Source organism: Mustela erminea, chromosome 3 (assembly GCF_009829155.1).
Source record: "Mustela erminea isolate mMusErm1 chromosome 3, mMusErm1.Pri, whole genome shotgun sequence".
Lineage (NCBI taxonomy): Eukaryota > Metazoa > Chordata > Mammalia > Carnivora > Mustelidae > Mustela > Mustela erminea.
In genome coordinates this window covers 95051492-95065926 of record NC_045616.1, presented here as the reverse complement: position 1 = coordinate 95065926, position 14435 = coordinate 95051492, and the positions used below count along the sequence as shown (strand labels likewise).

General features: G+C 38.0%; 1 protein-coding gene across 6 annotated transcripts in view; it reads left to right on the top strand.

Annotated features, from left to right (window-relative positions):
• The window catches only part of CDC42SE2 (CDC42 small effector 2), a 116131-nt gene that overhangs the window by 78506 nt on the left and 23190 nt on the right, over positions 1-14435 (top strand). The window lies entirely within an intron of this gene.

The window sequence follows — 14435 nt, the reverse complement described above, 5'->3', positions numbered from 1 at the left end:
TCTGGTTAAAAAAGGAGAGAGAAAAAACTTTGAGTAAATACTGTGTGTCAAGAACTGTGCTAGACATTATACATGACTGAGGAGATTGTCTCCTCTACCAAGTAGACGGCTTCTAGAGGAACAGTGAGAGGTTGAAACCCCAGCTTGAAGTAAAACAGTGGAGTCAGCCTTGAAAGTCATTGGGTAAAAGTTGTGGAAGCCAGATTGTTCACATCATTCTTGACCACTTCTTTTTCCTCTCAGCTACCATCCGAGGAAGATACCATTACCCTTATTCAACTGGAATAGATACAGTTTTTGCTCAAAGTTCTGTAGCTAGTAATGGGTCTTAGGTGAATTTTTGGTGCATGCCCTGCTTTTGTGCCTTCTAACCTGTGCACTCATATTGTTGTTGCCAAATCTTGCCCTCCAACTCTAATTTTCTGTTCATCTTTTAAGATGCCTAGATCAAATGTCACCTCTGTCAGATCTTCAGCTTTTTCCTGACTTAGCCATTACCTCATGTATTCCCACTGGCTCCTTACTTTATTTTTCTATTATAGCCTAGAATTTCTTTATGGTAAATAACTGTTCTACAGTTTTACCACCACATTTTTAGTTCTTTGGGGGTCCTGACCATATTGACTTTGTATTTTCAGGAGCAAATCTATTATCTTGGAGCATGTAGCTTTACATGCCAGTTGGTTAGCTGGCTGGCTGGTTGGCTGGCTGAATAAGTGAATTTATATTGTCTCATTTACATTTGTAAGAACATAAATGGAAGAATGAGGTGTAATCTTGATGTCTCCTCAAATATTTTTAGAGCCTGTTCCTGGGCATATGCAGTCACTTTCTAATTTTCCTCAGGTATACAGTGTTTTTTGAATGTCTTAGTCTTTCATGTCTGGCTCCCAAAGGGAGAAAAAGTGAAAAATGTCGGGGGTTGGAGGGAGAGGAGAAAGGGTGCTGGCTTTTAAATCCCCTGCAAGTGATTAACTAGAGGGGAAGCGCAGAGGTGCCCCTCTTTGCTCCTTCATGATGAAAAGCACAGGTAATTGAAGGAGAGGTTCATTTTTGCCCATCCTGGTTCTACAAGATGTGTGTTAAGCCGCTCTAGGAAACAGCTAGGAGTGGGTGGAGATGTGTAGCTGCTACTGTACTAAGAGCTGAAATTGACTGAAATTAAATGTAGTTTATTTTCCAGGTCTTACCTTGGAGGCTGCAAGCCTTGAACAGACTCCAGAGTTCTAAAATAGTTGTATCAGATAGATCTTGCCAATGCATTTGTTGCAGAATCCTTGTGCTACTTATTCTGCCATTTGCCCTTTTACAACTTTTATAATTTTGTTTTTCACATTTGGCTCTTTGGCCCATGGAATAGGGAAGATTGTTCTTTGTGGTGTGAGGCAGGGGTCTGTCTATTAGTTCATGCTAATCAGCTACCTAAAGACAGTTTATTAAATAATCTTCTTAGGAGTTTTTTCGAATGTCACTTTTGCTAAAAACCATGTTTTCATATATTTGAAGGGTCCATTCCTGAAGTCTTTTATTTTTTTTGGTACGTGTGTTTACACCTGTGCCACTACCATACTGTTTTAACTGCTGTAGTTACTAAGTAAATTTTTGCTGTATCATAAAGGAAATCTCTTTCATGGATCTTTTCCAACAGTATTGGTAATGTCTTGTGAGCTGGCTTGTTGTTCTGTGGTTCCTTATCAGGTCTTTCTCTATCTTTTCTCTCTATATGAAGTATTTTGTAATGTGTATTTTTAATCCTGTAGGTGCTTACTTTACAATTGTGTTATATGTAGGTGCAAATGAGTGAGATTTGATGTCTTCAAAATTCTGAATCATCCCTTTGAGAAACATGGCAAATGTTTTGAGTACCTGGGTGGCTCAGTGGGTTAAAGCCTCTGCCTTGGCTTAGGTCACAATCCCCAAGTCCTGGGATCTAGTTTTAGGCTCTCTGCTCAGTGGGGAGCCTGCTTCCCTTCCTCTCTCTCTGCCTGTCTCTCTGCCTACTTGTGATCTCTGTCTGTCTAATAAATAAATAAAATATTTAAAAACAAAACAAAGCATATATATATATGTTTTATATAGTCCCTTTCTATTCTTTCAGTAAAGCTTAAAAATTTTATCATTAAATTATGCACATTTCTTACTAGATTTGTTCTAAGTGTTTTGGGGTTTTTTCTTACTGTTGTAAATCAAATTCTGTTCTTTAATTACATTTCCTAAGAGAATTTTAATAGTATATAGGAAATGAATAATATTTATCCACTAATTTTCTTAACCATGCATCTTACTGAATAGTTTATATTTTCAAAATACCTTTGTATGGTGACAGGTTCTTTTTTTTTTTTTTTTTTTTTTTAAGTCTTTTTCCTCATGAGTGAATGTCTTATCCTGGTGTCTTATTGCATTGGTTGAGGTCTCCAGCTTAATATTGAGTATTCAGTGATGTGTGGGAAGGGGAGAAAGGAAATGGGACAGATTCTAAATAAAGCATAATATGGGTATATATAGCGAATATATGTTTACCTGTACATTTAAGTTATTGTGTATAATTTGTTATCCATGATACTATCAAGGATTTAATTTTCAACAGTTTTTAAATTAAGGAGTTTTAAAAATCTGTTGCCATATTGTTTCAGTATGCCTTGTAAAATTTTGTTGAAAGTCAGACATAGGGTAACACTGAGTAAAGGAACTAAGGTAAACATGAGGTTTTAGTATGAGGTTTTATGTTTATCTGTAGTAGTGCTTGGCTGTGATGACTGAAGCTATAGGTGTCAGGATAAAATTTCCACTGGTGTCCTTGTTTTTGTGCCTTGTTTTCTTTGGGTTTGCTTGGAGACGACTTTTTTTTTTTTTTTTTTTTTTTGCTTGGAGACTTCTTAAAAAGGTCTGAGATGTCTCCTTTCAATTCCGTCCTTTTACTGTGAAGCCTTATTGATGTGTTGATAAGGCGTGGGGGAAGGGGAAGCATTTTGTGCTGTTGTGGTTGGGTTTCGGTTTTTTTAGTGAGTCTGTGCCCCTGGGCTGTTAACTCAGGGAAGTGCTTTTTAGTGTTTTGTTTTGAACTCCGTGGTTGAAGCAAAAACCTTAGAAGGGGCTGGAATTAGATATTTCTCTTTCTCTGTATGGAAGGCTAAGCTGCTGGGGTGGGGTGGGGGTCTGGGATTGGATGATTCCCTTCCCAGGAGTTGGTTAGTTCATGGTAAAACCCCAGCCCATTAGCTCTGGTTAAAAGTGTGTATCTCGAGGAGTTGGCTTTTGTTTTGTTTTGTTTTTTAAAGATTTTATTTACTTGTCAAAGAGAGAGCACCTGCCCTCATGCATAAGCAAGGGGAGTGGGAGAGGGGGAAGTAGGTGCCCCTCCGGCAGGGAATCTGATCTGGAACTGGATTCCAGGACCCTGGGATCATGACCTGAGCTGAAGGCAGATGCTTAACTGACTGAGTCACCCAGGTGTACCAGGGGTTGGCTTTGTTAGGAACGGAATGGCCTGCCTTACTGAGAAATGTCTGTATTTCCTTTTTCTTGGCTGAAGCACAAGGAGCTGTTTCTCTCATCTTCTCTTGAGAATAGGGTGGAATTCCTGGAGGTAAACCTAAGACTGCCTCCTCCCCGGCCCCCCCCCCCCCCCCCCGTGGCTTTTAACCCTTAAATTCATATACATTCCTCTTCCACTGATTCATCAGATACAGTTTACATTTTCCTGCACTGGTCCTGGATACCTGGAAGTTTCTTAAGTTTCTGCTCCCATAAATTGTGGTTTTCTGTGTGTGTCTGGTTTTGGAAGCTGTGATTCTCTCTGTGATCTAGGTTCTCTAATGGATCAGAGAAGAGTTGGTGGTTTGTTTTTTTTTTTTTTTTTTTTTTTTTTTTTAAGATTTTGTTTATTTATTTGACAGACAGATTACATGTAGGCAGAGAGGCAGGCAGAGAGAGAGGAGGAAGCAGGCTCCCTGCTGAGCAGAGAGCCTGATGCGGGGCTCGATCCCAGGACCCTGAGATCATGACCTGAGCTGAAGGCAGAGGCTTAACCCACTGAGCCACCCAGGCGCCCCGAGTTGGTGGTTTTTAGTCAGTTCAACATTTTTTTTGTGTGTGGGTGGGAGTGAAACCTCACAAAACTCTTTATGTGCCACGCCAGAAACCAGTGTTTTGTATTTTTTTTAAGATTTTTAAATTTTTTTTCTTTTTAAGGTTTATTTATGTATTATGTATTTTAGAGAGCGTGAGAGCAAGGGGAGAGCAGGGGGACAAGAGGGAAAGCGAGAACCCCAGGCAGACTCTGCATGAGCACGGAGCCAAGTGCGGGTCTGGATCTCACAATCCTGAGATCATGACCTGAGCCAAAACTAAGGGTTGGATGTTCAACCGACTGAGCCACCCAGGCGCCCCAGTATTGCTTTATTTTTTTAAGATTGATTTTTTTTACTTTGTGTTTTTCCACTGTTTGGGTATTCTTATTTTTTTTTAAGATTATTTATTTATTTGACAGAGACACAGTGAGAGGGGAACACAAGCAGAAGGAGTGGGAGAAGGAGAAGCAGGCTTTCTGCCAAGCAGGGAGCCTGACGTGGGGCTCAATCCCGGGACCCTGGGATCATGACCTGAGCCTAAGGCAGCTGCTTAACAACTGAGCCACCCAGGCGCCCCATTGTTTGGGTATTTTTAATCAAGTAAATTATGATGAATACTCATGGTATATCAGGAAATAAAAAGGAGTTCCATAAGTTTTTCTTTATAATTTACTGTTATCACTCAAAACTGACATTTTATCGTCATTAATTCCTCAAGACAATGTAATAATAATTTTCAGAGCTCACATTCTACTGTCAAACTTTCCACTGGGGTTATAATTAAAATGTCAACTCAAAAAGAAAAGATTGATTTTTTTTCATGACTAGTATTTGTAATGTGTATAATAAAGTGAGTCCTGTTGCAGTATGTGATGTAGGTATAGTCACTAGTAGCTAAAATAGGAAAATATAGATTAGGAGTGCAAACACCAGGAACAGAAGGCCTTGGAATTACAAATACGAGACTTTAGAAATACATTTTCTGCTACACGAAGGATTTATAGCTTCAGTTTTTTGCATACATATAACGTGTCAGTACTGTATTATGTTGAATAATATATATTTGTGTGAAATACTCCATAAATGTTCCATGGGCATGTGATTTTTTATTCTTTTTGGCCTGCTGAGAAAAATCACACAAAACTCAAAAAGGCCATGTGGTTATTATAGTACAAGAATAATAGCTTATTGGCATCAGAAAAACATTTAAAGGATGCACTAATAATTTTACATATGTTTATAGTTTACAAAAACATATCCTTGCAGTTCTATAAGACACTATCAAGAGTGCCTTTTTTGAAAGCTGCTTGGTCATCTCTAAAGGTTTCTAAAGTATTTTCTGAAATGAAGTGTTGAATGCCAGCTCTCCTACTCGTTCTTTGCCACCCCCTACTCTTGCACATTCCATGTGTGAAAAAGAAACAACCCAATATGGGAAGAAAACAGAATGCATTTTTCTGTGAAGTGGCATAAGAATCATACTTTTTCTTCCTACTCGTTCAGTTTAGCACAGCAGAGTACAGAGTATAATAGAGTCCCAGTTTTTTTGAGTCTTGGCAATCCAAACTTCTCAAGTTAACTGTATTTTATAAATGCTGTAGTTGCTGTTGCTAATTATAGCTAAACTTAGAAATTTAAAAGTGGGTGGTTGCTGCCTTGCGATTTAATTTTTTTAAAAAATGAAAAGATAGGCAGCTCTTTATAGGTTTGTAGTGATTATTTACCTTTTTGATTCTTTACCTTTCTGATAACCTTTTGATTTACCTTTCTGATATCTTTTGATTTTTTACCTTTTTACTTATTGTTGTGTGTTGGAGTACTAATGGACTTTTATTAAAGCATAATTGGTATACCAAAAACTGCAAATAATTCATGTATACAATATAATGAATTTGGACATATGTACACACTTGTGTTACCATGACCACAATCAAGGTAATAAACTTCTAAGGTATCCTCAAAAACAATGAATATTAATTACAACCTTCCCCCACTTTTCATTTTATTTTATGATATTTTGTAATGCTGTTTGTCTCTGAAATGTGTTACTTTACTTAGACATACACACACAGTCATCCTAAGTTTGTGCATATACGAATGCTCCAGGATTTCTGCAGTGCTGGGTACTGATGAAATAACAATGAGTAAAGCAGACATTGTTTCTGCCATCATGGCTCTCATTCTAGTGAAGGAGAAACTTAGTGAATGAATAAGTGTATGTGATGTCAAGTGATGATAAATGCTCTTTGGAAAAGGAAGGTAGGGAATGAAGATCAAGAAGGAGAAATAGGGGTATTAAGGTTGTACAGTGAAGACCTCTCTGGTGAAGTGTTATTTAAGCAAGGATGTAAGGGAATAAGGCACATGAATTCTAGTCAGACTAGAGAGAGCAGTGTGTGTATGTGTATAGCATCAGAGAAGGCCAAGTGGCTGTAAGCATGGGGGATGGTGCTTGGAGATGAGTTCACAGAAGTTGCTAAGGGCCTATTCACGTGTGGTCTTTCAGGCCATGAAAAGACTTTATGGTATCCGTTCTTTATGAAATGGGAAATCATTGAATGGTTTTGAGCAAAAATATCAAATAGAACATACTCTTTTTTTTTTTTTTAAGATTTTATTTATTTACTTGACAAAGAGATCGTAAGTAGGCAGAGAGAGAGGGGGAAGCAGGCTCCCCGCTGAGCAGAGAGCCCGATGGTGGGCTCGATCCCAGGACCCTGAGATCGAGCCCGATGGTGGGCTCGATCCCAGGACCCTGAGATCACGACCTGAGCCAAAGTCAGAGGCTTTAACCCACTGAGCCATCCAGGCGCCCCAGAACATAGTCTTTTTCTAGTGGTTTGAATGTTTCTGTAAGCCCAGACTGAGAGTGAGCCCTTACTGACTATACTGTCACACTCAGGGCTGGTGAGTTACTCCCTTACTGCACCCTCAGCCGGCAATTCTTGATCAGCCTATAGAGTGTTCTGCAATAAGGTTGTTTATTCCCTCCGTAGCTTTTCTTTCTGCCATTTTTGTTGTTATTGTTGTTCTGATACAGTTTTAACCTACAGTTATATGTTTGTATGTGTGTGATGATGCTGGACAGGCCACAACAAAACTAAGAACATTGTGTTCGATGTTCTCAAGTGCTTGAGGTTTCTTCAAGGGAAATGGTTGAGGAATTGGGAGGAGGATGGCATGTGTCACTAGATGTTTAGGAATTGAAAGAAGACTGTAGACATCCTGACAAGCATCAAAGCCGTGACTGCAGCCTGAGAGGAGAACTAACAATTCTGTGGAAGGCTCTAGAGGAAACTAGCTAAGGGTGCTGTACGATTTCAGGTGCTTTATGTAAAGCCGAGGAGCACTTACTCAAGTTTGGTGCTTCTTCAGAGGTGCTTTATTCTGTGACCTCAGGTGGTATGTTCATTTAGAACGAAGTTCCTCTTTTTATGAAGCACATTCTGTATGCCACATATGCAGTATGAGTATGGTAAAAGTGTTATCTTCATTCCTTTTTCTGAAAACAAAAATGTACATGCTTCTGATTTAAGTACATTTAAAATCATGTTATATAATCACAGGAATCTCAAAACACTTAATAGATGAATTACTTAATAAAAAGGCAGTTATCCTTATCTGTTGAGACATGAAAAATATCCCTACTTTTTAGAAAGGTATTGCAGAGGACTGATTAAAATGTTTCCTGATGGGGCGCCTGGGTGGCTCAGTTGGTTGGGTGACTGCCTTCAGGTCAGGTCATGATCCTGGAGTCCTGGAATCAAGTCCTGCATCGGTCTCCCTGCTAGGCGGGGAGTCTGCTTCTCCCTCTGACCTCCCCTCTCATGCTCTCTCTCTCAAATAAATAAATTTTTTTTTTTTTAAAGATTTTATTTATTTGACAGAGAGAGATCACAGGTAGGTAGAGAGGCTGGCAGAGAGAGAGAGAGAGAGGGAAGCAGGCTCCCTGCTGAGCAGAGAGCCCGATGTGGGACTCGATCCCAGGACTCTGAGATCATGACCTGAGCCGAAGGCAGCGGCTTAACCCACTGAGCCACCCAGGCGCCCCTAAATAAAATTTTTTTTTTTAAAGATTTTATTTATTCATTAGACACAGAGAGATCACAAGTAGGCAGAGAGGCAGGCAGAGAGAGAGAGAGAGAGGAGGAAGCAGGCTCCCCGCGGAGCAGAGAACCCGATGCGGGACTCGATCCCAGGACCCTGAGATCATGACCTGAGCCGAAGGCAGCGGCTTAACCCACTGAGCCACCCAGGCGCCCGTAAATAAAATTTTTTAAAAAATTGTTTCCTGAGACTATTTTATGCCCTGTCTCAGGAGTGACCACCGTGTTTCCTCAGAGTCAGCTGCTTTGGGGTGTGGTGGTTTGTATTCCCTGTGTACTTAATATCCTGAGGATAAAGCTGAATTTGTGTATATGTGCTTAAAGACAAATTAGACATGAGGATAGAGTGGAAGGTTTTTGCCCTTAACCAATCAGGACGCTCTGGTAGTTAGTGCCCCTAGCAATTCATGTGAGTTCAAGTTTGGAGATGAGTGGGGGAAGATAGTAGAAAGCCATTTCTTTTCAGAGGTTACAGTGCTTTTATAAGTTTGTAAATGTTAGGTATTTTTGCTTATTGCTTTTCTTAAATTGATCTTTGTTTAGATTGGAGCTTTTTACTCTATTCCTCAGAGTCAGCAAGCTATTTCTTAGCAAGCCATTGATGATTGCTGCCATCTTTTGTTACTTAAAAAGAGGTAACAGTGGGACCGGCAGGGGTGGCTCATTTGGTTAAGCTTCTGACTCTTGATTTTGGTTCAGGTCATGATTTCAGGGTCCTGGGATTGAGTCCCATGGAGCTCTCCTCCCTCTGACCCTCTCCCTGCTGTGTGCTCTCTCTCTCTAATTAAATACATCTTTAAAAAGAGGGAGAACAACAGCAAAGGTAATAAGTATTAAATATAGACAGTAGGTTATGAATTCCATGCACTCATCTTTCAGCTTCAACAATTTCATTTTTTTTTTTTTAAGATTTTATTTTTTTGACAGAGATCACAAGTAGATGGAGAGGCACAGAGAGAGAGAGAGAAAAGCAGGCTCCCTGCTGAGCAGAGAGTCCCACGGATCCCAGGACCCTGAGATCATGACCTGAGCCAAAGGCAGCAGCTTAACCCACTGAGCCACCCAGGCGCCCAACAATTTCATTTCTTTAGTGATTTTGTTTATCTTACTTCATCCACTTTTGCCTTTATTATTTTGAACACCACTACCAAGTATTATATAATTCTATCCATAAGTATGTCAGTATTTATTCCTGTAAATGACTGTTATTTAACATAACCACACTTTTACACCAGAAAATTAATAATTTAAAAGTTTATTTTACATCTAAACATACAGTATAATAATTATGAAACAAAAATATTAGGAAGAAAATATTACCTAAATTAAGAAATGGGGCATTACATCCTAGAAGCTTCCTATTGTGCTTTCCAAATACACCCCTACTCCAACAGTTGGAGGCAATACTACCTTGGGTCTTAGAGTAATCACTTACATCTGTTTTATTATTTTACCATCTATGTATGTATCCCTAAACAGTGTAATTTAGTTTACTTGTTCTAACTTGAAATGAATGGGGTTCTTCTGGATGTAATTTTATGTTTTCTTCTTTAATTCAATATTAACTTTCTGAGATGGGTCCATGTTCATCCAGGTAACTAAATTTCATTTTTCTTGCAAATTTTCTTATATGACTATACCATAATATATTTATCCACTATCAGCCTTTTGAAAATCTGAGTTGTTAGCAGTAACCTTCTTGTGCCTTTCTTGAGTGTGTTATCTGGTGAATACGTATTTGAGTTTGTTTAGGGTATATATGTAGGAGTGGAATCGGTGGCTTTGAAGTCTAAGGGCAGTCATTTTTACCATGTCAGACCAAATTGTTTTAATTTGTTGTGGTCAGTTTACATTTACACCAGTATTTTGAGTGTCCCATTGTTCCATGTCCTCATGAATATATGGTATTGACAGACTTTAACGCTTTTATCAGTCTGGAAGAAAAGTAATGGCATCTCTTTGAAGTTTTAACTGTGGTATGTTTTCTTGGATTTTAATGTAAGGGAGTGAAAAGTAACCTGGCTTTTTTCAACTCTTCAGTTGGGAGCCTCAGAATTATACACAGATCAGAGATTTCTTAAAGTAGAATTCCCCAATTCAGCTCTTGACACTTTTGTTCATCAGCACATTCTACTTTTATTCTAGGATAAGATCACTTCTCTAAGTGTACAGGAAAGACACATTTAGATAGGGGTGTCTGGATGGTTCAGTTGGTTAAGCATCTGCCTTTGGCTCAGGTCATGATCCCAGGATTCTGGGATCCAGCTCTGCAACAGGCTCCCTGCTCAGAAGAGAATCTGTGCCCCCAACCCCACTTGTGCTCTCTCTCTGACTTACATGCTCTCACACTCTATCTCAAATGAATAAAATATTTAAAAAAAAAAAAGATACTTTTAGACAACTCTTAAAAATACTACTAAAAGGAAAAGAAAGTCAGGAAGAATTTTTTGTATGAACCAGGAGGGGAAAAAGCCCATTGTGGTCAAATAATTAAAAAGTATGTATGTATATGACAAATAATCCTTTTTATTTTTCTTTATGCTGGTTAGAAAATCCATATCCTTATGTTCATAAAGAAAGTCTTCCTTATCTTGGAGGTCATGTTAAGTAATGTGAGCTTATATTAACTAGCTACTTATAGGAATACTGAAACATTTCTTAAAAGGTCTGTTGTTTGCTACTCAGCTGACCACATCTGGGATATTGTTAGGTTTATTTAGAAAATATGTCTTCAGTTATAACTTGTGTCATTTGTGTAAGTAGTGTGAAAGTCTGTATCATTTCATTTATTTGAGAGAGAGCTTGAGTGTGTGCTCATAAGTGGGAGGGAGGAGCTGAGGGAGAGGGAGAAGCAGACTCCCTGCAGAGCAGGAAGCCTGACTTGGGACTTCATCCTAGATAATGACCTGATCTTCTAAGATCATGACCTGAGCCAAAGGGAGATGCTAAATTGACTGAGTCACCCAGATGCCCCAAGGTGGTAAATTTTTAAAATGGCTAAAATAAAGGCCCTTCTAAAATAGCAGCATAAGTTTTGTTTTCTTTTACTGAATCTTAGGGTTTTTTAAACCCAGAAAACAGCAAGAATGAAGAACAATAAGTCTTCATATGTCTAGAGTTAGTGTGGATTGGGTTCTGATTCTCACATTGTCTTGGTATTATATACAAACAGGAAAGGAAATAATACTGTTAAGGATCATAAATTTTATTATTTTAAAAAAATTTAAAAAGTGAGTATACCAGGCAGGTAACAAACTATTCACTATTGTAGAAAAATGAAGTGTTTATACAAATCTTATGTACTCTATGATTAAGGAGAAATTAGAATTTAAATATTTTCTGGAGCCTTATGCTATAGTGGTAATGTAATAATTATCTGGGATAGATACTTAGGTTTATAGTATATTGAACATTTTTATTTTTATTTTTTTAAAGATTTATTTATTTGACAGATAGAGATCACAGGTAGGCTGAGAGGCAGGCAGAGAGAGAGAGGAGGAAGCAGGCTTCCCTGCTGAGCAGAGAGCCCGATGCGGGGCTCTACCCCAGGACCCTGGGATCATGAGTGGCTTTAACCCACTGAGCCACCCCGGTGCCCCTGTTGAACATTTTTAGAGGCACTTCATAAGAATATGTTTCTCACTGATGTAAACACATAGAAAAAAACCATTGTTTCTTATCCTTCTCTACTTTAAACTTATTTGTAGGCTCCTGGGTGACTCAGTCAGTTAATTGTCTGCCTTCAGCTCAGGTCATGATCCTGGGGTCCTGGATTGAGCCCTGCATTGGGCTTTCTGCTCAGTGGCAAGGCTGCTTCTTTCTCTGACTCTCTGAACTCTCATTCTCTCTCTTTCTTTCACTCACTTTCTCTCATGTAAATAAACAAAAATCTTTAAACAAAAACTTGTTTGTAATGGGTAGAAAATATTACAGATAAGTTTTATTAGCAGCAGATTGTAAGATCTCAGCTGTTATCTCCTTTAAGTCCTGAGTACACTGAAAGGTACTAAGGTCCCTTAGCACCTTTGTACATAGTAAAAATTCTTCTGATTTTTTAGATAAGACATTTCTGGTACTTAATATTCCATTTGCTTTTGTACAATGAACTTTCTTTTAGTTCATCGAAAAGCTAATTTTGTGCTTAAATTCCTCTGTTTTAGAGGTAAGGTGTTGTTTTATTTGTGATTTTTCTGTTTTTATTTGTGAACTGAAAGTAATTTTTGTATAGACATCTAGTCAAATGCTTTTTTGTGCTGACATGCAGATTTGGCTTAACTAGTAAACTAAGTTAAGACTAATGAGTTAATGGTAGAGCCTTTGCATTTTAAGATTGGTTTACTTTTTGGTGTGTGTTTCCAACTTATATCCAAATGGAAATGAATAATGTATTGGATATGAAATTGCATTATGAAGGTATGCAAATGTACATCAGTAGTTTTAATAAGTTAAGATGAAGCCAACAGTTTCAACATTTTAAAAGGCTCTCCTTACCATCAAATGTTATTATTATCTACCATTTTTATAGACCTTCTTAGTTCAAATACTTTCATATATATTAACTTAATGATATACATATCTGTCATTTTCATTACTTTTTTGCATTTTTCCTTCTGCCCCTCTTTGTATGGTTTTGAATTTGGTTTTATTTGTTACTACAGTGTCTACCTGGGTAATTTCCTCACTGGGATCTTAACATACACAAGTACTTCTGCATGTACTCATATATGAATATATTATATTCAAAAGGCATTAAAATACTGGAAAAAGTATTAGCTGTGTGAGTTCTGCATATAGATTAAGTAAACAGAACTTTCTTTTCATTTAACACAGAAAAGCTATTACTAGGTACCATATTCTTGACTACTTTAAGAATAGGTAAAATTAGGGTGCCCGGGTGGCTCAGTGGGTTAAGCCGCTGCCTTCGGCTCAGGTCATGATCTCAGGGTCCTGGGATCGAGTCCCCCATCGGGCTCTCTGCTCAGCAGGGAGCCTGCTTCCTCCTCTCTCTCTCTGCCTGCCTCTCTGCCTACTTGTGATCTCTCTCTGTCAAATAAATAAATAAAATCTTAAAAAAAAAAAAGAATAGGTAAAATTAGTAAGGAACGTTAAGAGAAATTTGCTTTCAGTAGTAGTCAGCTATGGGAAATTGATCTCATTTTTAGGAACCCCAAAGTTAAGGGTAGTTATGAAAAAACAAATTCCCCCCCTTCCTTTTCTTACGATACCTGGATTTCTGGGGGGCTTAGAGTTGTTCAGATAAGGGTTTGAATTCTAGTGCCAGTACTTACTTAATCTTTGACCTTGAGGAGATTAAACATTTGCAAATAGGAATAATGATAGGAAAAATAGGAGTAATAATCCCAACTCCTAGGATTGAATATATTAAAGTAGATAATAGGTTAAGTATGTCAAATAAGATAATTTATGTAAAGTGCTTAGTGTAGTGCCTGGCTTACAGAGTGCTCTTATAATAATGAATGTTGAGTTGATAAATTGTGGGTTCCTCTCATTTAAAAATATTTCTTTCTGCCTTTTCTTGTTTTTATCTCCATTGGTTATTTCTAAGTACATTGTATTTGAAACGAACAGGATCTTTCAAGTTTGAAGAGTTGGTCTCTTGCCCCAAGTATTTTGGCTTGGTTTGCAGTTACAAGGAAGAGAGATCCAGTTGCCTAACTTAAGATGAGAATGTTGGACTTCCTCACACACACTTCCTCCATTTCTTTTCTCCTGAAACCCACTTTACACCACATTAAAGGAATTTAAAAAACAAAAAGGTATGAAAAGATAAAATTCACAAAGACAAAAAGGTTAAAGAGGTAATTACCATGGAAGAGAGATAATAAAAAGTGGTTGATAGAGTAGGAATTGGCTGAGCCACAGCCACAACCTAGTTACCTACAGAGGGGGATACCACAAGAAGCAGCCTCACGCCCTGCTCTTTAGAATTCCTTCAAGAATAAATTACCAAAGTAACAATACAAGAACATGTGCCTGAACTGAAATAACTTAACATTTCAGACTGTGTGGGCTAGCTGTTTAGCTGTTTAACCAGTTGTTACTATAAGATATTTATGGACAGTATTGAAACAAAGAAAAAGAAGCAATTCAATATACATAGTACAAGAAAATAAATTAATTATAGAACCCTGCTTGGTTCACTTATGAACAATATTTAGAATATTTATAAAAAGTTAAGATAAACAGTTGATCTTTCTCTGTTTCACATAGTGTGTGGGGGGAATTATAGGACTTTCTT